The sequence below is a fragment of the Lissotriton helveticus genome, chromosome 12, assembly GCF_964261635.1.
Source record: "Lissotriton helveticus chromosome 12, aLisHel1.1, whole genome shotgun sequence".
Classification (NCBI taxonomy): Eukaryota; Metazoa; Chordata; class Amphibia; order Caudata; family Salamandridae; genus Lissotriton; species Lissotriton helveticus.
Window position 1 is genome coordinate 860,253,849 of NC_136073.1, and position 27,143 is coordinate 860,280,991.

At 41.1% G+C, this 27,143-nt stretch overlaps 1 long non-coding RNA gene across 5 annotated transcripts in view; it reads left to right on the plus strand.

Moving 5' to 3' along the window:
- Positions 1-27,143, plus strand: part of LOC144798872 (uncharacterized) — a 1,194,519-nt gene that overhangs the window by 1,145,714 nt on the left and 21,662 nt on the right. The gene's annotated exons all lie outside the window — the stretch shown is intronic.

The window sequence follows — 27,143 nt, forward strand, 5'->3', positions numbered from 1 at the left end:
TTAATTCCAGGCCACTGTTCACTTCATTGCCTCTGGATAGCGGGATTTATAATTTAGTTATCCTTCTTCCAATTATCTTTTATTTTATTTTTGCAATTTTATATAGCACGGACATGGCCCGAAGGCATCAGAGCGCTTTGCAACAGTAGCGTGATACAAGGGTACAGCAAGTTACAGTTACAATAATTAATTTAAGACATAATGCATCGGTAGCTGCGACCAGGACAAAAGCAGCCGCTGGACAGGGAGGTGCACGGTTCAAGCATTGATTCAGATGGCGGGGACACACAGTGAAGGTAGTTTAGAGTACTTAGGTACGGTCCAGGGTGATTAACCCAGGTGTCAGTCAAACAGGATCATCTTGGGGAGAGGACGTGGTCTGACGGCTAGACTGCCGACTTTGGTGCTGGAAACCAAGGTTCAAGACTCGTGGTCGCATCCATGTAAAGCACTACAATACCATGGGGTCGAGTTCGCTCTATTTAACTCTGCAAAAAAACAATTGAGGACTTTTTGAATGTGGCTATGCAGGTTGTCAGGTGGAGGGAGTTAAGGAGTTCCAGATTCTTGTGACGCTACCAGAGAATGACCGGCTCATGTACCGTTCTCGACTGAAGGTGGTTCCAGGAGCAGGATTGGGCCTTTCCAGAACCACAATTTGCTCCAGAGATTTTCAGTGTATCTCTTAGATATGAGGGTGAAGAGGAGTGCAACGCTCTGTGGGTACACTCGTATGTGTGTCTGCATACACGACTGCAGGGAAGTCACCTCCCTGCTACACAATGTCACCAACTTTCGTCCACCCCTTGCTGTACAGATGGTTGTTTTGTTTTTATTTTTTATTAATATTGCACAGAAAGTCGATGGAAGAAAAATTCGACGGCTGGTTGGCAGCTATGATACCCTTGAGCATAATACCATGGAGACGGCACCAAACAAGTAATTAGGTACAAATCAAGCGGGAAACATCCTTTACAACGCAACTTTTACTACGCAGTGCCTTTACGACGCAACTTTTACAACGCAAACCATTACAACGCATTGCGCTGGGGGGCGCTCTAGGATAGGGAATAGATTTAATTTACTATCCAACACCTTCCCTACTATCCACGGGGACTGGAGTTGGAATAGTAAATTAAACTATTCACTATCCAGCGCCCCAAAGCACTATGCGTTGTAAAGGTATTCGTTGTAAATACCACGTTGTAAAGGCATGCGTGGTAAAAGCATGCGTTGTAATGTCATACATCCAAATCAAGCAGGTATGTGTGGTGGAGAAAGAAAATAAGACCATAGAATTATAAAAGATTTTGAAAGTCCATATGAATGGATTTTGAGCACATGCTAGTGGTCTTGGATTCAGATCACAGGGTCATGCTTAAAAAGTTTAAATCCTGGATAATCGGGCTAATGTGCCCTTTCTGAGGAACCATCCTTGGACACTCAAGGGTGGCCTTTCCTGTCTTCTCCCACCTCTGCCACCATGAGTGATCCATAATGTTCTGTTCTGTCTCGAGTCAGGAGATGTGGTCTAACAAAAGACCAGAGGTGTGACTTTGAAACTAGGGAACTAGTTTCGATTTCCGGCGTCGGCTCAATAACTTGTGATTCTGGACAAATCACTTAATCTCCCCGCACCTAAAAAACTGACCTTGTGTAATGTCATCTGGTGTCCAAATCAAATGCAAGACAGGACACTTGTAACTACGTTACACTTGGTTCTATTAGACAACCCTCATAAACGCTATGTTAAGCTTTTTTGCGGTTTATATCGTTTTTCCGCCCCACATAAGCGTTGTGGCATTTATCATTGGGTTATCTAATGTGCTTTATGCCAGCCTCAAGCCTGAGGCAACCTCTGGTGTAGCGTGGTAGTGTCCAGAGATGTGCACAGATACCCCCACAGTGAAGGTTTGAATAAAAAACAAGCCTGCATCCAAAAAAGATGGGTGCGGTTTGTTATTAAAATAAGATGGGTATGTTCTAAGATCAAGTTACTGGATCTTTGCATATCACTTTACTACAGAGTCAACATGTTTCTGCTCCTTTTTGCCCAGCCGGGTCTGTGGAGCATTCGTCAGGACAAAACACAACACAATAACATTTCTTACTCACACCTTTTGTGTAGTATTCAGTGGTCTTTTTTTGTTACCCACTTTAAAATTGTTCGATTCACCTGTAACATAAATCAGATGTAAGAAAACATTTTTCTTTCTTCAGGGGTGTATCTGGGCATATTATATAGCTTCCGATTTGGAAAATAAAGCATTCATTAATGCGTATCTACTTCACATTCTTCGTTACTATAGAGACCGTTATGGCGAGTTACAGAGGGAGATTGCAAAAGGGGGAACAGTTATTTCGAAATCTAGAAGAAGCAGAGAGGAGTCAATTCAACCCTTTGATCTTATCAACAAAGTTCGTTTCTATATCGTATGTCTAATCTAAACCAATACTTTTCAAGTTGTGCCCAATATATTTCTTATGCACGTGATTACCGGGTGATGTTAAGACAACATGAATGTATAGGATGACACAGATTGTATGCCTAGTTTGAAAGGTCACCTATTGAAGTTTTTAAACATATAAATCATTCCTTTCATTTACACAACGAGATATATATGGAGATTAGGTGGTATCTTATGTACTTATTCGTCAGAAAAGCGTTAGTGAAAAGACGTTGAGGGAGGACACGTGGGAAGCGTGTTATTTCTTCATTATTTCTCCCCACCCCCTCGGTTTTTTACCTTAATTCTCTAAATTCTTTGCGTCTTCAGGGGAACTGGACTGTTAGTCCCAGGCTGTGGAGCAAAGAGAGGTGAGAGGTTCCTGTTAACGTTACCGTTTCTGTGTCCTGGTAGTCGTCTGTTCTTAAAGACGCCATTCTCACCCGCAATTGACGGTGACTTCCGCGTCTGGTGCTGGCTCTGCCCCTGGACGCGGAATCGTCGTCATCATCCTCCTTTTCAGTCTCCGTGATATGGGAAATGGAAAGAGGACATGTTAAGTCTGTTTTTATTTTTAGACGTAAATATCGATCTTATTGCCATTCTTAAGTTTAAATTGTGTTAACATTTTATTAACCATACTACGATGAACATATCTCTATGCTGAAGGTATTTTTGGTATTTAAATAAATGTTACTTTATATTAGTAAACATTTATTTTCGGCGTTGGTAAATTACTTAAGGAGCTGGGTGTTATGTGGCTCTGTCTTCTTTAGCATTTTTTGAACTCTGATCTTCATAGGGCCCAATTCTCTTTGTCCAATAAGTTCAGCATTTGTTATAGACAGAAAAGTAGGACTGTGAAATTCAGTGGCTCAATATACATACTGGTCTAGTATAGTTTATGAAAACTGATGCCACGGAATATTATCATTAAGACCAAATTGGTGGGTTTTCAGTCTATCCACCCATCTTTGTTCTTTCTCATATAGAATTCTTTCTGAATTGATGGATTTGTCTTTCAACATTTCTATCACAGTCCTTATATAAAGCTCTCTGATGCCTTTGCAAAATAAAACTGCCACAAAAGTCATATCCTTTACTTGAACATGGCGCCACCAGAAGTGCTCTTTGACTATATAGGCACAGAAGCCCATCCGTAGGTGGACAGTACTGTTCTGCACCAGCTGGTCACCATCCATATGATATACATAGCAGGCTTAATAGATGTTAGTGCAAATCCTGGGATCAAAAACGAATGCTGAGGTTCTGTGAATTCTGAACCCATGGGTTCCATTTTGTGTATGGCAGCCATTTTGTGGTTGCCCTCACATAGGCCATGATTGTGGCTGAAACTAGTCTTTTGAGGACATGTACACCTTAGCTCGAGTTCATGCTGACTCCTGTTTGACCTGAGTGAACTGACCCTGTTGCCTGAAGCTGACCCTGTTAAACCAGTTCCTGCCCTTTAGCTGATCAAGATTGAGGATCAAAGCACAGGACATTGTAGAGTTTGGTATGCACACACACACACCTTATCCTGCTTCTTATCTGTTTTCTGTTCCTTCTTTTATGGTCTGATTATGATATGGGTTGTGGTCCTTTTATTATGGGTTTGTCCGGCTTGTCTAAAGAAGAATGTTGGGTTTGTTCAATGATTGATTATGGGCCGGACAACTGTAAAATGGGTTTGTCGTTTGGCAGACCTTGCATGTCCATGTTAGGCATTTTTTGCATGCTTGAAAAAGCTAGGACTGCCCCTACTTGTATGCTGAAGTTTGTAACCCTAAGCATATAAAAGGCCTCTGTTTTCTGTATTCCTCAGACTACCTCATTCAGTTCCTACGGCTTCTGTGTGACGTGGCCTCACTTATTAAATTTAATAAAGATGTCTTTTCATATTTTCAGCTTCTGTGCCAAGTTCTTTTTCTATTAGTAAGTATTCCCTGAGAATGAAGATTACAGTTCTTCAAATGGAGTGGCCAACGTGGGCTTCATCAGAGAAGTGACTTTCTGAAGGAGTGATCTTGTCAGGAGACTGAAATCTACTGAGGAGGAGAGGATGGGACTCTGCTACTTTGTGCACAAGGATTCTGGAGATTCTCTGTCTTCGCAGCCCGGTATATTTCTGATCTTCCTGATTTTGATCCTCCACATGATGTCACTTCTGACTGAGAACCTTTTTGGCGTGAGTATTCTAAAAAAGACCGTTAGGTCATGTAGAACTTGACAGTTAGAATTTGGATAACCTTTTGATTAGTAAAAATACGAAGTACAAGTGGGTCGCTCCCACGACTTTGTTTGGTTTCTTGGTTTTGATTTGGTTATTGCAATTACCAAAGCCGAGGGGTTGGTTTCTTGGTTTTGATTTGGTTATTGCAATTACCAAAGCCGAGGGGCTCGTATATTTGCGAGTATATTGTTTTTGATAACCCCTTGAAGTTTGAAGCTAGATTAGTGAGCTATAAGATGCCTGGTCTTAGCAAATTTAGGACTGTAACTTTGGAACTTTGGAATTTGTGTTGGCCAACTTTGGATTTGTATAGGTTTGTATATGCGAATTGCAATTTGTGTAGAACAGGTAATGAGGAGAATTTTCTCTATTTGGTTTAGTTGAACGGTGCACGTACGAAAAGTACATTAAGCACTACATTGATTATAATATTGTATATTTTGCAATATTTTTGGCATGCCTGTTTAAAAGCTCAAATAAGAAGAATGTGTGGCTTTATTTGGAAGGTACCATAGTGTGATGTGAAGTAAATTAGCCGGCTTCCCTAGAGGGAATATCTAAATAGGTTTAGATTTACAAACATATTTCTTCCTTGGTGATTTTGTATCCCCAGGGAATTAAAATATGACATAGTACATATACGGATCCTTTTTTCTGCGCAATTTTATAAAGGAAGATATGCAGAGCGATTTTTTGGTGTTCTGCTAGCCAAAGCTAGTGAATTGAGTGTATTTTCGCTTCTTGGACATACATCAGTCTGTTGGGCTGTTTTTGCAGTCTTTTGAAACACAATTGAGAAGCGTTTCTTGTAAATATGACTTACAACTAGTATTTACAAATGGTTTGGTTTAAGTACAGTCTGTGGCCTGTCCTTTGTTTTTGTTCTGAGTATTGGTTTGTGAGTTAAATGTGTGTTTAAATGTCTATGTTGTTTTCCCATTAGTGCAATTTCTGTAAGTGAATAGCGTTGGTGGTATTTATGAAATGCATGGCTAAAGCGCGCCATATTGTGTGTCCTGAGTGTTTCACCCCTTTCTGTTTATGTCTGAAATAAGGGATGCAGCTTGCTTTTATATGTGAAATTAGCCAAAATGATGGGGTTTATTAAAAATAATTATTAAATTATGAAAAATAATTATTAAAAATAAGTGCTACAAAATTAGTTTGTTACTATTCATGAAGCTTAATGCTCATACTGTGACCTCCTAGCATTATAATTTAATTTAAGTTGTGTTGCACTGCATAATGAGGACATTAGCATATGACATCTCACTTAGCGCAGGCGTAAAAACTCATGTTTCTAAGGATTTACATGAGATATGTCTAATGTCTAATATCTGTAATGTGTAAAGAACATTCTGAGGATGATTAATATGCAACATACTTATAGGATATTTATTTTTAAGTGCCCCAAATATCAAAGTCGAATTTGGGTATTTTTGCCATTTAAAATAGCTTTAAAGTGCCTTAGGCTTCAGTAAATGCATACATTTAGGTATAAAACACAAATGTGCAGGTTGTTCCCATTTGGGGTTATGTTTAATGGCTCAGTGAGCCCATGTGCCTGGTGCAGAGGTTTGAGTTTAACCACTTGGCTGCTAAGGTACTCCCTCTTCTTCCCATTGACTTTCCATTGAAATCAATGGAAAGTCCATGACGAGTTACCCTTGTCATTAGCGCTGAAGGGGTTAATATCAGGGTTGAAGGTTTTTAACTTTGGCTGGACCTAACTGAGACCTTCATCTATTTAAGGTTGATGAAATGAGTACCATTGCAAACAAGCATTTGTTCTAAAAACTGGTATGTGTGTTATTATGTTCTGCGAATTATTCACAGTAAATGTTTTAATAATATAAGTATAGAAATAAATTATAGCCCCTAACAGGAGTAATATATGTAACATGTGTTTTAAATAGAGTGAATTATTGCAGGTTAGGAGGAATCCGGAAGGCCTTTTGTCTTTGACAAACTTCTTAGTGAGCAGAAGCTGGGGGCTAGGACAGCTGCAGAGGCTGGCTCGAGTCGCGCTGAGGTGTTATCTTTAGTTTCCCTGTAAACAATGGAAGGAGGCTGTCATGTTGACATTTGTGACCTTTTAAATTAAGGCCTTGTCTCTGTGAAATGCAGAATGACCTTGCTAAACAGGCCTCTAAAAGGAAGGGTTTCTGGTTTCTCCACAAAATTAAAGAACTTAATTCCAAAGGGAAAATATGAAAAAGGTTTCTTTGAAAGTCCCAACACATGCTAAATGCTCTGCAGAAATGATATATTTGTATCTCTGCCTCAAAAAAAATAATGTCTGCTAGTTGCTTTTATTTGACCGAAAATTAAGCATTGCATTAAGTCTTAGACAGAAAATAAGACAAAGCTTTTTATTGAAATTTTGAAGGCTACATGCCTAAGTGAGAACGATTTTCCAATTAAGAATTATTTTTTACAGTGGAAATTGTGGCCCAAAGATAACATGGAGTGTCAGTGAAAGAATTTTACTTTTGGAAAGTTAAAATGGCTTAATGTTGCAAGCTGACTGACAAGATGGTAACCGTTAAGTAATGGAAATTTATTTTTGTGTCTGTTCATGTGTATTATGTTTTGTCTTCTGATTAAAAGTTATAATTGGTGTCTGTTTGTTATGAGAAATGTCTCTATTTTGTGCGTTGTGTATTTGTTTTTTTGCTTCTGCCCACAGATCATTCATGGATTGTTCTGGGTGATTTTAAGGCTGACAAGACACGTGAGTTTGGTTGGTTGAAATGAGATGTGTTTTTTATATATGCTATTGTTTTGTCTATGCTTTTTGTGCTTGATATACAGCAAGTATATCTGATGGCTTGACATGTCCGTTTTGTGCGTTTGTTTGCATGTTTTTTGTTTTATGTTGTTGCTTTTGATACTATTACAAGTTTACCTGTGTTGTGAAGGGATATACATGACGATGTGTATCCTGCAAACAGTTGGGTAAATTTGCTTTGACACTAAATTTCACAGAAAGACAGACAACACTTCATCAGTGTATGTCAAATTTGGCTTTAATGGTATTTGAAGGAAAATAAAAAAAGAGATATACAGAATCAAAGTGTGTCACATGCTGTTAGTCACGTACTGCCCCTCCCCTTAAGGAATAGGCAGCCCTAAATTTATGTATCCTGAATTGGACGTAAGGATACATTATAGATCTGTGACTTTTGCGCATGGTGACCTAATTTTATATTACATTAGTCAGTTTTGTTCTGCTTCCTGAATAGTGTATGGCCTTGTACCATAAAGGAAACAAGGTTTCATTTTTCCCTGAAGAAAGGAACTGGAACATTAGCTGAGATTACCGTATATGGTTTAGCGGCCAGCGGTAGAGCTAACATTCACTCAAGTAATTTCTTGTTCTTCCTATAGATTTTTCTTTCGTCACTTCTCCCCTGATTGATGTTGCATCGTGCCTAGTAATTGGGGATTTTAACTGTTTTTTGTTTTTTTTTATAAATTTTTTATTACAAGCCGTAGGTAAAGACAATACATTGGTACATTAATTTCTTCATAGTTAGACAAACATTAGCCAAAAATTTTAAAATTAGCCAAAAATTTAAAAAATCCTAGAGACAACCCTAAACAATAGAATGCCACAGTAAAAATAGAAAAATAGTGTTACACAATTTACTTAAAATAATAATTAAAAAAAAACATTTTTAGATTATCCAATCAATAAATAAACAACTGGTGATGATAGGGCAACATCAAGAACAATATTGTGATACCGATCGTAGAGTGCTAATGCAAAAAGTAGAAAGACCAACACTTGAAGGTACTATTATGTGCAAAATGTAACCTTAATAAAGTGACTAATGCAATAAAGTGCCAATGTATAGTAACACAATAATATTACTATGCCGTTCATAAAGTGCTAATGCAAAAAGTAGAAAAACCGGCGCTTGACAGTGCTATTGTAATTATGTGCAAAATTTTTAGCCTGTATAAAGTGACTAGTACAATAAAGTGCCGATATATAGTAGCACAAATACTAAAACATTTCCTAATGTAAAAATAAAATAACATACAAAATTTTTTTTTTTTAACATGATAAAAGTACTTAGCAATTTGATATAGCATAGCAGATGAATACTTATATTTCCTCAGATGTAAATATATTACCGTCTTACAATTAGCTAAAATATAACAATCACCTTCCTTTTAATAGTTCAAGCTGGTCAAAATATTTCCAATTCCTTTCAAATCTTGCAATCGCACCCACTCTACCTGCATGGGCTCTCTCAAAATTATAAGTTCTTTTCATTTTATTAACCCACTTAACATGGCAAGGACACGCCGTGGATTTCCAATTTTGCAGAATCAGGGATCTTGCCACGGCAGAGGAAACAAAAATAAACACTTCTTCTGATTCATTGAACCTATTCCTGTCCTTACTAATGCCAAAAAGGGCCACTTCCACTTCTGGAGGAAAAAATTTCCCAATTGCCATCTCCAAATCTGCGAAAATCTCCCTCCAGAAGGGTTCTAAGTTTGGGCATGAGAAGAAAATATGATACCAGCCACCCTGTCCCCTGGTTTTGCATCTGAAACATTTATTCTCGTATTCGGGGAACATTCTTTGAAGAGCTTCCGGGGTGTAATATGCCAACCAGCAACAAAGAAAAGACATTCTCTTATAATTAGCTGCTCGAAGTGCCCTGTTTCCTAAATAACTTATTGTCTCCCAATCTTTGTCGGACACCACACACTGTAATGTGAGATTTATTTTCTCCAGATGGTTGCCTATTATATTGGATGATCCCGGAAGGGGTAACTTTTTATACCAGAATCCAATGCCCTTATGTTTCTCCCCATATAACGCTGTTAACAAAGCATTGGGTGTTCTATAAAGACTTCCTATAACTTTTCTTATAAAATAACTCAATTGCAAATATTGAAAAAACATGAGCCGATTCGGATGCGTTCTGTCTCTAACCATTTGCCAGCTAATTAACGTATTTTGCGTGAGAAAATGCCTTATCTCACAAAATCCGGCCGATTCCCATTCTGTTAAATGATTTGAAGAGATCCTAAGACCCATTTTAACACATTCCGAAAGTTTCAAATAGATGGATCCATCTGAGCCATATTTTTCAAATAGAAGCCGTAATCTTGATGAATACCCCACCAGTGTCTTATATCGTGTTCTCTTTGGAAGTTTTGCAGTTTTTAAGAAAATAAAAATTTGAGAACCTGATTCCGCAAGCATTCTATTTAAAAAAAAAGTTATCTCTAGTCTGTCTAGCCTTTAATAATCCTGCCATTATATCGAAAAAAGCTGCCTCGTAATATGTATAAAAATGGGGAAGAGCAAGTCCACCTTGGTTAACTGGAAGTTGTATTACCGCGAGTTTGACTCTATTGGCCTTTTTATTCCAAATAAATCTTCTTATCATGGAATCTATTTCATTAAAAAAGGCCAAATTAACTTTAATTGGGATATTACTAAACAAAAATAAAACCAGAGGTAATATGTTCATCTTTATCAATGCTACTCTGCCAATCAGTGATAGGGGCAGTATATCCCAATGTTCTAAGAGTCTCTTGATTTTATTCCTTGTTTTTATATAATTGAATTGAAAAAGATCTTGGTAGTCTCTGGTCACGTAAATCCCTAGATATCTTATTGGGTCCCTTTTTTCTGCTTGAGACTGTAAATCTGGCGGAAGGAAGTCTAAATTTGTATTCAAAATAAGAACCTCAGTTTTCTTCTCGTTGATTTTGTAGCCCCCTATCTTCTCATATTCCTGAAGCTCTTTCATAAGATGTACTATATTTTCTTTATCAGGAGCCATATAAAGAATAATGTCGTCTGCAAATAATTTTAACTTCGACATTCCGGCAATTGGAGAAGATATTGCGTCATTATTTCTTATTTTTATTACCAGGGGTTCGATAAAAAAGGTGAAAAGCAGGGGAGATAAGGGGCAACCTTGCCTAGTGCCTCGATTTATTTTAATCTTCCCTGCTAGCTTGGCATTTATTATCACCTGGGCAGATGCCCCCTCATAAATGTTTTTTAGCATATTAATAATAGGGGCGGGGAATCCAAAATAACCCAAAGAGAAAAATAACGTTGACCAGTTGACTAAATCAAATGCTTTTTCCGCATCAATCATAAGAATGCATGCAGAAATAGAATTAAGATTAAAATAATCTAGTGCCTGTAATAAATATTCTGTGTTGGCAGCCATATAACGTCAAGCTATGAAGCCCGTTTGATCTTGATGTATCACCTCCTGGGCGGCCAGCACGAATCTTTGAGCCCAAATTTTCATAAAAACCTTATAGTCAGAATTTAAAAGACTAATTGGTCTGTAGGAATTTGCGTCCTCCGGATTCTTGCCTTTCTTAACAAAACTAATAATTGTGGACTCTTTAAACTCTGAGGGGACCCTACCACCTAGTCTAATAAAATTAAATAAATGTTTCAGGGGGTCCTCCAGCTCCTTCAGAAAAACCTTATAAAATTCGATTGGGAATCCATCAATCCCTGAAGCCTTTGCTCCCGCTGTGGCTTTTATACTATTTTGAATTTCCAAATAACTTATATCGCCACCTATTTGATTAAATCTAGATTTAGAAATTTTGGGGATATTTAAGTTGTCAAAATATTCCCTGATTAAATTTTCTTCAACTTGAATATCAGTAGAGTATATTCTCTCATAATGATCAAGGAATATTTTCGCGATTCCCTCACTTCTAGTATCTATTCTGCCTGATGGATCTTGGATTTTTAAAATGATGGAAGATTCTTGTTTTTTCCTAATCGAATTTGCCAACAGCTTACCCATGAGTTGACTATCTTCATATAGCTTTTGTTGCAAGGCTTTTGAGCTATTTATCTCTTCCAAGATGAAGAAGTCCCTAAGTAATGCTTTAGCTTGTTCCCAGTTGTTTGGTTTTTGATTTAGTTTCAAGGCATACTCATTTTCTGCAGCGTCCTGAAGGGCAGATATTTTTCTTTTTCGGTCGTTTGCTTTGTTGGAAGAAAAGGCTATAATTTGCCCCCGCACTGCTGTTTTGAATGCCCCCCATACTGCGAAAGGCTCTGCAGAGTCCTTATTTCCTAGAAAAAATTCCCTTATCCATTCTTTGAAACCCTCAACCCATATCATATTCTGTAGGAGGGTGCGATCCAGCTGCCACCTTAGTCGCTCCCCTGTCGTGCCCTCTAATATTAATTAAGCCTCAATCCTCCCATGATCTGAAAATGGATTGCAACCTATCAATGCGTTGGAAATTTGGAGCGATCTTGAGGATAAAAAGAAATCTATTCTAGAGGCTGTGTGAAACCTATTACAATAGCACGTGTAAGATTCTAGGTTGGGATTTAGGGAGCGCCAGGAGTCCCGCAATTGATATTCTGACATAAAAGCCTCTAACACCCCTTTTGTTTTTGGTTTTAGTTGTTTCTTATTCTTATTAGAGGTGTCCTTTTTTAAATCCTGAATATAATTAAAATCACCTCCTACTATAATTTGTCCAACAGTACTCCTTAGAATTTCACTAATTTCAGTCAGGGTCGAGGTGTCATCGAAAATTGGGCCATAGTAATTAACAAAATTGAATATCTTTCCCAACAATTTCACTGCCACCCAAAGCCATCTCCCTTTAGAGTCTCTTTGCATTTGTAAGATCTCCCAGGGTAAATTTCTTGAAAAATAAATAGCAACACCCCTCTGGGCAACCCCAGCTGAGGAAAAAAACCCACAGGAAAAATATCTAGGAAGAAATAACTTTGGGGAGTTCGATTTCAAGTGTGTCTCCTGGAGGAAGACCACGTGGGGTTTAAAAGCAATTGCCCATTTCAAAAGTGCTCCATATTTCTGCTTATTTAACAGCCCATTCGCGTTAATGGACAGGATATTACATAAGTCAAATGTCATTGACAAGGCTATGAAGTTCTAAACCTCTTCTGTACCAACCAATGATAAGGATAGAAAACCTACTTCTCTTGTATTTTTTTGCTGCGTTCACCCCCCCCCCCACCAAGGACCCCCCCATGGATGCGGGACCCCCTTCCTGTCCACGCTGCCCACATTCCACCCTTTCTTCTACTTCGGGTGTCTTCTTATTACACCCCGGTGTGCCCCTGGTGTGACCCTGAACCCAGGAACACCCGCCTGAATATTTCCAAACTCTCATTTTTTTTCCCTAATTATAGCTCCAGATTGTCGCATTGGATTCCTCGTATTCAACATTCGATTAAACCAAACCGTAGAGCCTAGGCCCTTGTTGATATTTCATCAAGAAGGGTCTGAGCCTCTTCTAGATCAGTAAATAGAAAAAAATGTCCCTTGACGAGAACCTTCAGCTTTGATTGCTGTGCAATCGAGGCCTGGGCACCATTAGCCTTGAATAACTGCAGCAGCTTTACAAACTCTTTCCTTCTTTTAGCCGCAGTTGCTGTCATATATGAGAAAATCCTGCATTTTGTAGTTTCAGAAACGGGAAACTGGCGTTGTTGATACGCCTTGGAGAGTATCCGTTCCTTAATTCTAAAATCTGCAAAATTTAATAGAATAGTTCTAGGAAATGGAGAGTTCGCAAAACGCTGAGCCGGTACTCTGTGGGCTCTTGTTATCGTCAAGTGTCCTTCAAAGTCTGTCAGAACTGCTTTCTGAATAAAAGAGTTAACCCATTGCACTGTATCGGATCCTTCCGTTCCTTCAGGAACCCCTACGATCCTCAGGTTGGATCGACGGGAGTGGTTTTCCAACTCCTCAAGTTTGTTCTCCATAGTAATCCTCTTTTTTGTGGCCTCTTTAGTCTCTCCTGAAACCAGATTCATCTGATCTTCAAGGACTGCTATCCTTGACTCAGCTTCCATGACCCTGTTGGGGAGCGCCAATGTTAACTCCTCCAGCTTATCTATTCTAGCGTGAATAGCAGCAAGTTCCGTTCGCTGATTGTTTTTGATTTCGCGGATCTCATCGAGGATTAAGTTGAGCATCTCGCGAATATCTAGCTGGAATTTTACCTCAGATCTTGCTTCCTTGTCGATAAGACTAGAATCGAGTCCTAGAATTTCTTCGTTCCCGGGAGTCGTATCTTGTATACACCCCCCATCTTGAGCCACTTCATTTGTTACATTTACTGAAGAGAGCTGAGTTTGAGATGAAGGTGGAGATACTGTCATGTCAGGGCCCTTAGATAACACATTAGAGGCTGTAGGATCCAAAGTAAGAGAGACCAAAAGGGGCTGTGATGAATTAGAGAGGGGAGATTTCGGAGTAGTTCTTTTTGTAAACAGTGGAAAATCTCTCACCTCCTTTCCTCCCGTCCCACTGTTTCTCCTCTCTTCTACCACCTGAGGCGCTGTTGTTGCCAATGCCGGTGTGGGATTAAGAGTTAGAGGATGGATTTCTACTTCCGCTTGTGGCTGTGCAAGCACATCTGCTGTATTAACATCATTCATCTTGTCTCCCTCCACTGCCGCGTCTTGCTGTTCGTTATGCTCGTTATGCTGTAGGGAGGTAGAGGAGGGCGACTCGTCATCTGAGGATTCAGGTGTTGTATCATCTGTTACAAGGCACCCCACCTCCTCCCTATTGGTGTCTTTATTTTTTTCACTGGCCGCTTTTTGTGCAGCCTTTTTAGCAAGAGCCAGAGCGAGGCGAGTCTTAGCTCTCTGACGGGCAGCCGCTTCCACTTTGCTGAGCTTTACCGTGTCATCATCCTTCAAAAGTTTACCCATTTTTATTTTTTAGAAGAAGTATACTCCCTTATTTTTTTAAGTTTTTTTTTTTTTTTTGGATAGAGAAACGGTTTTGATGCTCCCAGTGAACTCAGGAACCCCCAGCGAGTTTTTTTTTTTAATTTTAGGTGTAAAATCACTTCAATGGAGTTGCTCCTCCGTGGAGAATTAGCACAGCCTGCCACAGCCTTGCACAGTTACCTCTATGAGTGTGTTTGCTCCGTAGCGGCAGTACTCAACCTGATCCCCGCCACCTCAAAAGATGCAGTTGCAGCAGGTCTGATGAAAAGCTCCTTAACTGGCCCGCTATTTAAGGATGCGCACTTGCTCACCTCAGGAAGGAACAGATGAGCGGCGTGACCTGCATGGACTGTGCTTTTCCGAGCCCCTGTTTGACTGACGGGATCAAAAACAGCTACTGCAGCGGCAAGGCGGCGTCATCTCTCTCATCTCTCTCGGCGCATTTCAATGGTCACCGGAATCCCTCCGCTCTGCGCCGCATTGCACCCGTAGGTCAAAATTCTCCTTTCCGCTTGGGCTCCCGGTACCAGCAGCGGCAGTGTCAGCGTCTTGCCATTTCCAAAACTGCATTCGCCATTACGGAGGCGGGGTCGCGGGTCGAGGATCACGGGAGACTAGGCAGAGGCGTGGAGCTCTGAGGACATCCTCCCCCTGTTCGTTAGTTCTCGATGGGGATTTTAACTGTGTCCTAGTCCCATTTTCCCTTTTCCATATTCCTTTCACCAGTTAGCCTTCTTTTATTATTATTATTGTATTAGGTTCACACTTCCAGATTACAGTAATGTACCAGAAACCCCTATATTATGTATAATTCCCTTTTGTATGACCAGACTGTTTTTTGTTTTTTTTAAAAGAATTTTCTTTAGGCCTACTTCATGTCCCTAATAATCTGGATTATGCGATTTTTCTTTTGAGATGTTCTAGATAAGGAATTTAGGAACACCTAGACTTAATCATTGAGAGAAAAAATGTGTTTACCCCATTAGACGATGTCACTATGTGTGAGGACATCCATTTAGATAAAATTCTCATATAGTTATCTACCCTTAGATGGTAGAGGATATGCTCTCACATGGAAACCAAATTGAAGGCACTGTTTTGCTTATTGCCTTTGTCTTTGTATTCTATGAGAATGACAGTGTGTTCTAGACCAGAATTGTCTCATGGCGTATGGCCACTCCCTCGCAGATTGCAGGCCACCTGCTGGCAATCCTCTTGTTAAAAACAAACTGTTTTTGTACTAAATTGAAGGAAAATAACAAATGTGTTCCATTTACTATGTCACCAGGTTCTGCGGGATTAAGTCATAATAACCTGCGGACCTTTGATGAAAAGCTAATTCCCATCAGTGACAGTCCCAGCACCCAGACAGTGATCGCCAGCGTGTCATCAGTGATACCTCCAACGTATTGTACTTGCTTCATCAGAAGGCGTTGAACATCAGAAAAGAAGGAGGAGCTGGTTTTGCCACAGAACCAGAGTTTCAGTGCAAAAGAGCGAAAGAGAAGGATTCCAGTTATTTTAAGTTTTTAGTTTTTCACCTGTCATGTGCTGGTAACCTCTGACAGTAGGCAGTCCCTTGAGCCCCTTGGCCTGAGTTGTGGCCACACACTCCCTTTTCTTTGCTCCAACAGAAAGGTAGTGCACCAGAGGATCCAGGATTGGAAAAAGGCACTACATTGTGGTACCTATGATTAAATGGAAGAGCAGCCCGAGCATCCTCTGACACTGAAAAGCGAGTGTTGGAGTCTGAAAGTGTTGCTGAGAATGAAAGCCTGTTGCTCTTTCCTGAATAATAGTACTTGGGTCTGCATGAGATGATCTGTGCCCATGATCAATGAAGAGCACACTATCTGTAGTGCCTGCCGCAGAGGAGAGATATTGGTGCACTGCCTTGAGACATTGAGACTGTCAAATAAGCTGCGAGTGTTTGCCAGGAGGGCACTCCAACGGATACTGAGAAGGACCATTTTCATGAAAGGCCTGAACGAAGAGGCCCATGCGGAAGAAAACAACAGAAAAGGATTTGATGAACAATAGAAGCCTGCCGGAGAGGCTTGGACGGACTCTGGGTATTTCCCGTGCGATTGCATAAAATGGGTATTAGGAGACTGATTTTTGCTGTTTTGCTGGCATTGTTTTGAAGTAGTATCCTGTTTAGTAAAACCAGAATAAAGACCATTCCCTGTGGAAGAGTATCCCTTTTCACCTCAGAGCATTGATAAGGATCACCACTGTTTCACCTGAACATATAATAAGTTACTGAAATGCATAGGAGCCATAAAAAATGTTACTAGATCATTTTAGGATTTGCTTTCTGCTTAGAGTTGTGAAAAATTATAATTTTGTTTGTAATAGTGGTCATTATTTTCTCCTGTTGTCCATATGTTCTTAATAACATGTTTTCTAGTATTTGTAAGCATGACGTTGTCTTTTGTGGGTTGGATTGTTTTCACTACCCAATTGACTTCTGCACCCACCTCCCAACCTATGTCTTTTCCTACTACTACTTCTTTGCATTCTTTTCATATCTTACCTGAACACGAGCAGATTAGAAGGTCGGAATTTGTGAATAATTCCTTTGTACAGTTTCAGCATCAATACCAGTTAGTAATGAACACCACTAATTGTTGGGTGTGTGGTCTTATGCCACATACTACAGATAGAGGTATTCCCTATTTGGTTCTGTCATTTAGTTACAATGGGTCTGTATGGGCATATCAGACGATGTTTATTTATGCCAACGAAGTCTATCCATTGCGTTCCATGAAAGATAACTCAAGTAATAATGCCTTAGTGAAGGGAATAACAGATAATATTGACATAGATTCAGATACAGACTGAGTGATTGCCTATGTAAGGGCAAAAGGAGGGTCTGAGGTTCTGTGAATTCTGAACCCATGGGTTCCATTTTGTGTATGGCAGCCATTTTGTGGTTGCCCTCACATAGGCCATGATTGTGGCTGAAACTATGAGGACATGTACACCTTAGCTCGAGTTCATGCTGACTCCTGTTTGACCTGAGTGAACTGACCCTGTTGCCTGAAGCTGACCTTGTTAAACCAGTTCCTGCCCTTTAGCTGATCAAGATTGAGGATCAAAGCACAGGACATTGTATAGTTTGGTATGCACACACACACACCTTATCCTGCTTCTTATCTGTTTTCTGTTCCTTCTTTTATGGTCTGATTATGATATGGGTTGTGGTCCTTTTATTATGGGTTTGTCCGGCTTGTCTAAAGAAGAATGTTGGGTTGTTCAATGATTGATTATGGGCCGGACAACTGTAAAATGGGTTTGTCGTTTGGCAGGCCTTGCATGTCCATGTTAGGCATTTTTTGCATGCTTGCAAAAGCTAGGACTGCCCCTTACTTGTATGCTGAAGTTTGTAACCCTAAGCATATAAAAGGCCTCTGTTTTCTGTATTCCTCAGACTACCTCATTCAGTTGCTACGGCTTCTGTGTGACGTGACCTCACTTATTACATTTAATAAAGATGTATTTTCATATTTTCAGCTTCTGTGCCAAGTTCTTTTTTCTATTAGTAAGTATTCCCTGAGAATGAAGATTACAGTTCTTTAATGCGGAGGCCCCAACCCGGATGCTTTTTCCATTTTGGTCCCCAGCACCCATTTCTAAGTATTGAAGTGTACCTGAGGGAAAGAGAACACATGGCTTCTGGCACCAGCTAGTGGGGCAGTCTGTACAACCATGTCGTTATTAAGGAAGGCAGCAGTCTTTCTTGCAATTAAAAACCTATAAATGATGTTGCATTTGAGCAGGGCCCTGGGCCAGGAAAATATAGATGTCCTGCCCCTCCCCCGGATGACCCGGATTAACAGGCTGCGTGCTGAGACTAGATGGCCGAGAACCAGCTTAAGGTTAGTCCCTCCATAGCTCTCTGCTGTTCGCTGTCCTTGTTTCCTTGTTGCTCGTCCAGACCACTGTAGCCAGTTGGATCAATCAGGCGATGGCGCCACTTGCCCATACATTCAGTTTATGTCTTTGCTCAAGGCAGAACACCGAGCTCCACATCAAATATTTGGTTCATTTGCTCCATTCCAGGTAGATTTACTGAGGAGCTAAGAAGGTGACAACCAAGGTCAGCGGCCAGACCTTGGTCCTGCCAAGGATCCATTGGTGGGAGCAGTAGATTTGACCTGGTATCTCTTCCATCCCTCAGGAACTTTGGTACTTTTCTTTTGATGTTGAGGTCCTGTTCAAACTGGGAGGTCTAGCCTCCAAACCTTCCACCTTACGGTCCTCATGACTTGGCCAGCAACTTCAGAGTTAGGTGTCTGTATAACTGATGGGTGGATGGATGGATAGATGGATGGATAGATAGATAGATAGGTAGGTAGACGTTACTGTACAAATTCCTTGAAAAGTGCTCCAATGCTGTTGGCCAAGTTTGTGCGCAATAATTACAGATATAGAAATAAAGCAAAATTAAGCGGAAATAAAGTGAAGCTGGGGTAGGCAAGTGTAAGGGACCCTGCAAACTTACCGAGGACCCAGCAGAATGGGAGTCTTACCAAGGGTTCTTGTCTTCACGTTAGGACAAAGAAAGAGGTCCCTCTTGCTGCAGTGTTATTCGGTGTCCCTTTTCTGGTCTGTGCAGTTTTCAGATCTCAGCTAAAAGCTTGAATCACTACTCAAAGGGCACTTTCACAGAAATAACCACGGTCCTTCTGCTCAGCCCTCCTGCTAATAAAAGCCATTTGCAGAATTGAAACTCTCTGCTGGAGTGTTCCACACAAATATTTGCAGAGTGATGGTGATGGCCGGCCGTGGTCATTAGAGAGCTCATTTTGGAGGCCTCCTCTTGACCCTGCTAGAATACAACCCTTCTGCCTCTGTCTGGCGAACGAGTCAGTTAATCAAGTGCCCAGAGGCGGGCTGCCTAGGGGGAGGATGGCAGGTTTCTAGACCGGCCAGGGTCTATGAAGGCCCTGCACGGGTGGCTACCTTTTTTTTAGTATGTTTATTGATTAGTTAATTAAAACCTTAACAATAATTGCATAATATAAAACAGATCACAAGGAAATTTATCATATAAGACCATTAACTTAACAGACCTAGGGCCAGATGTACAACGGGATTTTGCATGCTCAAAGGGGTGTGCGAACTGTTGGTGCATGCAAAATCCCAGTGGTCTATGTACTAACACTAATTTGCGAGTCCAAGGGCGTCCCTTCCTAATGGCGACTCGCAGCCCTATGTATGACTGTTTTGCAACTGCAATTGCGGTAGTAAAACACTTGCAATTTACTGCCCTCTTCAAGAGGGTGGTAATGCAGTCGCAAATGGGAAGGGGTCCCCTGGGGACCCCTTCCCCTCTGCAAATGCAGGGGAAAATATTTTTTAGAGGCAGGCCATGGTCCCAGGGAGCACTACCAGCCCTTAAAAAATGAAACAAAAACGTTTCATTTTTTTTTTAATACATCCTGTTTTCCTTTAAGGAAAACGGGCTGCATTAAAAAAAACTGCTTTATTTAAAAGCAGTCCCAGACATGGAGGTCTGCTGAGCCCAGGAGGCCACCATACCTGGGAGGGCCTGCCATTCTAAATTGCGTCTCAAGTTGCGACAGCCTCATTATTCATGACCCATGCAATTTGCGATCCCATGGGGAATCACAAACAGTGTCTCAGACACTGTTGGACATTGGAAATTGTGACTCACAATTTGCGACTCACAATCGAGCGCTAATTGTGAGTTGCAATTTCCCATGGTTGTACATCTGGCCCCTAAAAAAACAGTGAAAGAGAGACTTGTAGATTGTTAAATATGCCTTTTCAAAAAGGCATATTTAACATGAATAGTTATCGAAGAAGCTGACATATTTTATTTTAATTCCTTTATTGATATCTACTTTATTAATATGTCATTCGAATGTACTTACATTCTAGTATGTCATCTATGTGTGTGTAACTTTTAACTCTTACTAACTCCAAATTTTGCAAATATAGGCCCGTATTATCTTATGCCCGGGGCCCCAAAAAACCTTGAAACGGGCACTGGCTTCATCCTTTTCCTCTTAATCTTCCCTCCCTCACTCATGCACTACATGTGAAGTGTTCAGCAGCCTCCCCTCCCCCCACTAAAGATGACGAAACCTAGGCTTTCTCACCTGCAGAACCCCTGCCTCATTCGAAGATTTTTAATGTCAGCAATTTTCTACTCATTGGATTGTAAATCCCTCTTATGCCTCTCAGTGATGTGTTTAGACTGAGATACACTAATTGTTTTTAGTAAATAAATAAATATTTCCGTTGATTAAGTGCTATGTTTGAAATGCCAAGTAGCAGGCGTTGCATTGGAGTAACTTGCCTAAAACTCAGAAGTTATCTTGTTGTAATATTGAAGACTTGCAGCTGTGGGAAATTGTAGGAAATTACCATCCCCTGTTTCATATAATTGGGCCCTTAGCCGTGAAGTGCACCTTGGCACCTTGGCATGAGCAAGCATTGTAGCAGAAAAGAAAACAAGCAACCCTGCCCAGTCGATATACAAAGGTCCTTTTAAAGGATCCTACTCCCTACATAGGGCTTGACACGCTAGAGTTAGAGCCAAACACATATGGATATCTTTCAATTCTTTTTATTGATCAATTATTTAATCCGATTCATTTTGGTAAAAAAGATTTTCATTATAGTTTTCATAAAAAAGACACTACAGATATTAATCATACAAACAATTTAAATAAAGTTTTTTAGAGGAAAGGGAGGTCCCACACACACCGTACCACACTCAGATCAAACCACTTCGATCCTATCACATAGACACACTCACACATTATTTCATTCATTACAAAAACAGGTACATCAGGGCCAATAAGCGCAACCAAGTTGGATACTGTTGAAAATGACAAAAGCACACAGGGAGCACGAGAAGGTGGTTCAAATCGTCTGGTTCAGATGGAAAACTGCCACCCTCGGGGAAAACGCCAACGCGCGTTTCGGTGTAGGGCCCAGGTGGGGCCGCACCTTCGTCAGGGCAAGGAGGTACCACGGGGTGAGGGACATACAAAACTCAAAAATATAAGAAATAAATATAGATAGATACACATGAGCAAGCATTGTAGTCTTGTAGCCTCTCTTAGAACCACATGTACGATCGTTTTTTAGCAGTCTCGGGCCGTTTGCGACCTCTTAATAGGTCTATGGCTTGTACAAACCCTATTTTTCTAGTCGGTAACCTATTACTCGTAACATTGGGTTTGCGACTCGCTATTAGGAAGGGGCATGCCAAGGGCGTCCCTTCCTAATAGCGACTCGCAGTGCCATGTATGAATGTTTTGCGACCGAAATGCGGTCTCAAAACATTCGCATTTTACTGCCAATGGAAAGTTGGTGGTAGACCAGTTGCAAATGGGAAGGGGCACCGTTTGCGAATGTGGGTGCAAATATATAAGGGTTCAGGGTTCAGGGTCCAGCGGAGGGTCGCTGTAGGTAATCCACGGGTGCCGAGCGTCGAGGGCGGTGTGCCAATTACGCCTCCACCCCCCTCCTGTGACCCATGGTGTGAAATTTACACACTATCAAAGTGCAGAAACCAAAATTGGAAGCCTCCTAAACCAGGAGTTATTAGAAAGACAGCTTTTCTTTCTAATTTTTTGCACTTTTTTCACGATTAATTTTCACTCTCACGTCCCTAGGTAAGGGTGGACCTTAGCGAGTCCATACCGCCAGGGTTTATTTACACCAAGTCCTGAAGAATGCCAGGTAAATTTACACCGTTTCGTGGCTGAAACATGTCGACTGACTTAGGAAACTACCACTAAATTAATTGTGGACGTATTTCCTACACATCATTTTTATCTCTAAGTCCTTAGTGATCCTAATAAATTAATTTTGATACACTACAGACTTTATTTTTAACTTCACAACACTCACTTATGATTCTTTGCACAGCACTGTCCTTACCCACCAACCCGCTCCGCAGTAGATCTGGCGTCGCAGCACACAGAGGGGATGCTAGATCCCCTCTGTGGGGCCCGATGATGAAGCATGTCATCACTAGGTGGTGAGTGAGGGCTTTCTTTCAAAATATAACGCCTTAAGTGAAGTCGTTGATCTGCTCCCTATTGATGGTCTCTATCATTGCCATAGAATACTCTTGTTTTGTTTATTGCAAATATATAAGAGCAGCCAGTGGTCTCACAAACCAGTGCCTGAAATGGCTCATTTTTATTTTTGTGTGGCATCCTGTTTTCCTTTGAGGAAAACGGGGTGCATTTCAAGATAAAAAACTGCTTTATTAAAAAAGCAGTCACAGACATGGTAGTCTGCTGAATTCAGCAGGCTACCATCACTGTGAGTGCCGGCCAATCATGATGGGTCTCAAATGGCGACCTGCCTCATGAATATTAATGAGGCAGGTAGGTCCCTTGCGACCCATTAGGGAATCACAATCAGTGTCTCACACACTGTTGTACATTCCATTTTGCGAGTCGCAAAATGGAATGGTCGTTCATCTGGCCCTGTGTTACGAAATATGCCTTTTCAAGATGCATGCCTCTCAGCAAATCTTCTGTATGCTGAGCAAAATGTTACCAATCGATGATAACTTTATGACAATCAATTTGTGGCTTCTAATCTATTGAGAATCAAAAATGTTGTTGCCTCTTTCATTGCTCCGGTTCAGACAGGTAAGCAGTGAGATCTGATGAAGGTGTGGGATAATCTCATTATCCTACCTGAAGAAGTACATCTCCAGCCGAGCGTACCCCTCCGCGCGTCACTGAAAACATAGTTACCACGGTGATAAAGACAAAGAGATCAGTCAATATGAAGCTCCTTCAGGCTCTTAATCTGCTCTTCTTAAGGATAAGTACATCATGAGGATATTTTCTGCGGCAGACACCTCTGAAATTATTCATCAGTAGAAGACACCTTTGATTTTTAATTTTTTTTACATGGTGATGTAAGGGGCAATGTCTGCGATGAAGTACTTGTTCGGTTGCACATCTGCAATTTGATTTGATCACCAGCTGATCGAAGAGAAGATCTTTGTAAACTTTGTTAAGACAGTAACAAATGGTTGTTCTGCTAAAAAAGTTACAAAAACATAGATTTAAACAAATTAAACTGCCAATTTACACAATCCGTCTGGATCCGTATGCTAGAAGTCAATATCATGCATTGAGCAAACGGCCTTGTCTTATTTCACAGTGTAGAATGTGGCGAACAAAGTGGCACAAAAGGGGGTGGTGATGGATGGAGCATCTGAACCAATCAAACACTCACACCCAGTCAACAGATCTGGGTTTAATCCATCACCGTTCCCTAGCCCACTCAGCCACCCCAGCTCAGACATGGCCATATGCAAATCAGTCTGATCCTGTGCCCCATGGGAACAGTCCAGCCCGAACTGCCAAGCCATGCCTTCCCTGGGCCGGAAACAAGCCTCCGAGGACCGGTCTCTGGCATTTCAGCCGTCCTCAGCCCGGCTCGCTTGAATCCAGTGGCAAAGTGAGCAAGGGACTCACTTCTGAGCATACCCTGCCAACTTATGACGAACAGTGTAGAATGTGGGGACAGACGCATTACTTCAATTTGGACTTTGCATGGTTAGAAGAAGGCAAATCTACTGTTAGTAGCAAACATTGTCCTCATGTGATCCATGTGCTAGTGACAAATCCAAGGATGTGAAAAGGCAGGTCCGCGTTGCCTTCCACTCCACGTTCCCAACGACTGAGAGGCGTAAACAATGAAGGTGAAGCTAGACTTTTTAGTTATGGATCTGCAAAAGTTGCAAATATTTCCAACCACAAACTACCTGAAGTTATAAATGAAAAATTGCAAGGGAAAACATCTTGCAAATGTTGGGTCTGCAGCAAACCCCTCTACTGCTAAGCAGTAATCACTTTCACCAGGAGATTTTGTTCTTAAAAAATGGTTGGGTCAAAATTCTTACCCGAACCTTTTATGTATTTATGTCAATTTTGCAAACGTTTGCATGTTGGATCTCAACTTTGAAAAGCCACAAAAATTAGCTATTAGAAGAAAGGATGGAATTAAATGGACCCTGGCTGAGAGAACATGATTGCCTTTAGCGGATCAGAGGAAGAACAAAGCACCCCTCCCCCATTGAGATTCTGTACTCAACATGTCACATTTATGATGTCTGTGAACAACGTCAAATAGACCAGGGCCCTATATTATGTATAGAGCGCAAACCGGGAAACTGCACCCTATTAGGTTGAATGCGCTGGCCTCAGGGCAGCCGCAAACACGTGCTGCCCTGGGGGCAGCGCATTCATGTGAAACAGGACCCGCTGCTTCAAAGCCACACCATATTGCACTGTGCAGGTGACACCTGCCTGCACTTTAAAGAGAGGAGAGAGATCCCCTTGCAGGAGGGTGTAATGAGTGACTGCATCCGCCAGCAAGGGGATGTCTTAGGGGTCCACAGGACCACCTAGACCAAATCCAGAGGGCTGCCATCAGTGGGCGCACTGACAGTGCGCCACCTTTTTGTGGCGCACAGTCAATGCACCTCCTGACAGCTTCTTTACCTCTGCGTCCGCATCCATATTATGACTCGTGGCTGAGGTGAAGCGATTCCCTCATTTGCATGCAGTCACACCCCCATGCAAATCAGGGAACGCGCTCTTGAGATGGCGCTGGCGCAAAATGTGCTGCAGAGCTATCTGTATTACAGAAGAGGCCGAACAGGCGTCTGCGGCCCCGTCTTTAATACCAAAGTACCCCGGGGGCGCGCAAAGCAGGTGCAAACATCCATTGCGCCTCCGGGGTAATTCTGTAATATGCACCCTGGTGTGCATGTATGTATGTGTGTGTGGAATCATTTGTTTGGGATATTTTGACAAATTCTGTGAAAATGGTTAAAAAATTACACAAATGTTATGAAATGTGATTTTCCAAGTACCTCAGATGAAATCTTCAATCAGGGCCACATCTCGTGCAAAAGAAAGTCATAAAAGATACCAGCAGGAGGCTGATTCGAACTGAAAATATCTCCCAGTGAGACATTTTCTGCTTGAACCAGTTTGACATGAGCATAAAGTGACAAAGTTGGGCATTGTGAAAGTTGGTGAATTTCTTTAATTTTGCGTTGCACGAAATGTACAACTTTTGTAAACATAATTACAATTTCACACAAGCCTACACATGCGCATTATTCATGGAACACGAACATATACCAAACTGTGCCCCAGCCCTTCCAGCTTTACAGATGTTCAGATTCTCAACTTCCCTATGAGTCAAGTAGTCCTATATACATTATATAGCCCCTTAATGGAGAGCATAACACCTTAATTTGAAATGATCTTTCATTATATTTGAATAGAGCACCCCTACCATGTGTTACAACAAATTTCAGGTCAGCTACGAGTTCTGGGTCACATGTACAACCATTTTTAGCGGTCGCAAACAGTGAATCGGACCATTTGCACCGATAAAACGGCCTGCAACATGTATCAACCTGTCAACGACTCGCAAAAAAAGGGTTTGCGAGTCACTATTAGAAAGGGGCAAGTCACAGGGGGATGTACGATTGTTTTGCAACTGGAATGCGGTTGCAAAACAATCGCAGTTTACTGCCTAATTCAAATAGGTGGTAAGCGAGTCACAGACGGGAAGGGGTGCTCAGAGGACCCCTTCACCTTTGTGACTGGAAGGGAAAACTTATTTCAAGAGCAGGCAGTGGTCCCACGAACCACTGCCTACTCTTTAAAAATGAAACTGAAACATTTCATTTTTCTTTTTGAAACGCATCCCGCTTTCCTTTACGGAAAAAGGCCTATATATTTTTTTTAACTGCTTTATTGAAAAAGCAGTCACCGACATGGTGGTCTGATGCCCCCAGCAGGCCATCATCCCTGTGAGTGCTGGCCATTCCCAATGGGTCGCAAATTGCGACCTCCTTATGAATATTAATAAAGAAGGTCCCTTGTGACCCATTTGGGAATCACAAACAGTGTCTGAGAAACTGTTGTACATTTCACTTTGTGACTCGCTAATTTTAGTGGTGTAGCAAGGTCAGTTGGTACCCGGTGCGGAAAATTTCTTGGCACCCCCGGCTTGACAAAATGGCAAAAATATGTGTTTAAAACACATATTTTTGCCATTTTGTCACCTCCCTCTGTGGTGACACCTGGGGCGGCCCGCACCCACCACACCCTCCTTCCTATGCCACTGGCTAATTGCGAGTCGCAAAAAAATTGCAATTTGTGAGTCACAAAATGAAATGGTCATACATGTGGCACCTAGTTCTTTTGTAATTCTATAAGGCTTGTTTTGTAATTGTGTAAAGCTTATTTTGTAATGCTTGTTTTGTAATTCTGTAGAGCTTGTTAAGTAATTATAATACTAGTTTTGTAATTCTGTAAAGCTTGTAATTTAATTTTGTAAGGCTTGTTTTGTAATTCTGTAAAACTTGTTTTGTAAATTTGTAAAGCTTTTTTTGTAATTTTGTAATGCTTGTTTTCTGATGTTATCTTTGGAGCTTGTTTTGTAATTTTGTAATGCTTGTTTTTCACCGTTGATATAATGGAAGTGAGAGCAACATAGAGATGACCTTGATATTTTTCTACAGGCGATGGCCTCAGAAGTTGCTTTGTGGTGTAGACTGGACTCCACATGGGACAAAGCAGTGGTAGCGAATGAGGTGGCTAGAGGTGGAAGGGCAGGAACAAGTGTAAGGTGTCTAGACATTGGGCAGAACTGGACAATTCCAGAGGTGTAGAGAGGGGGC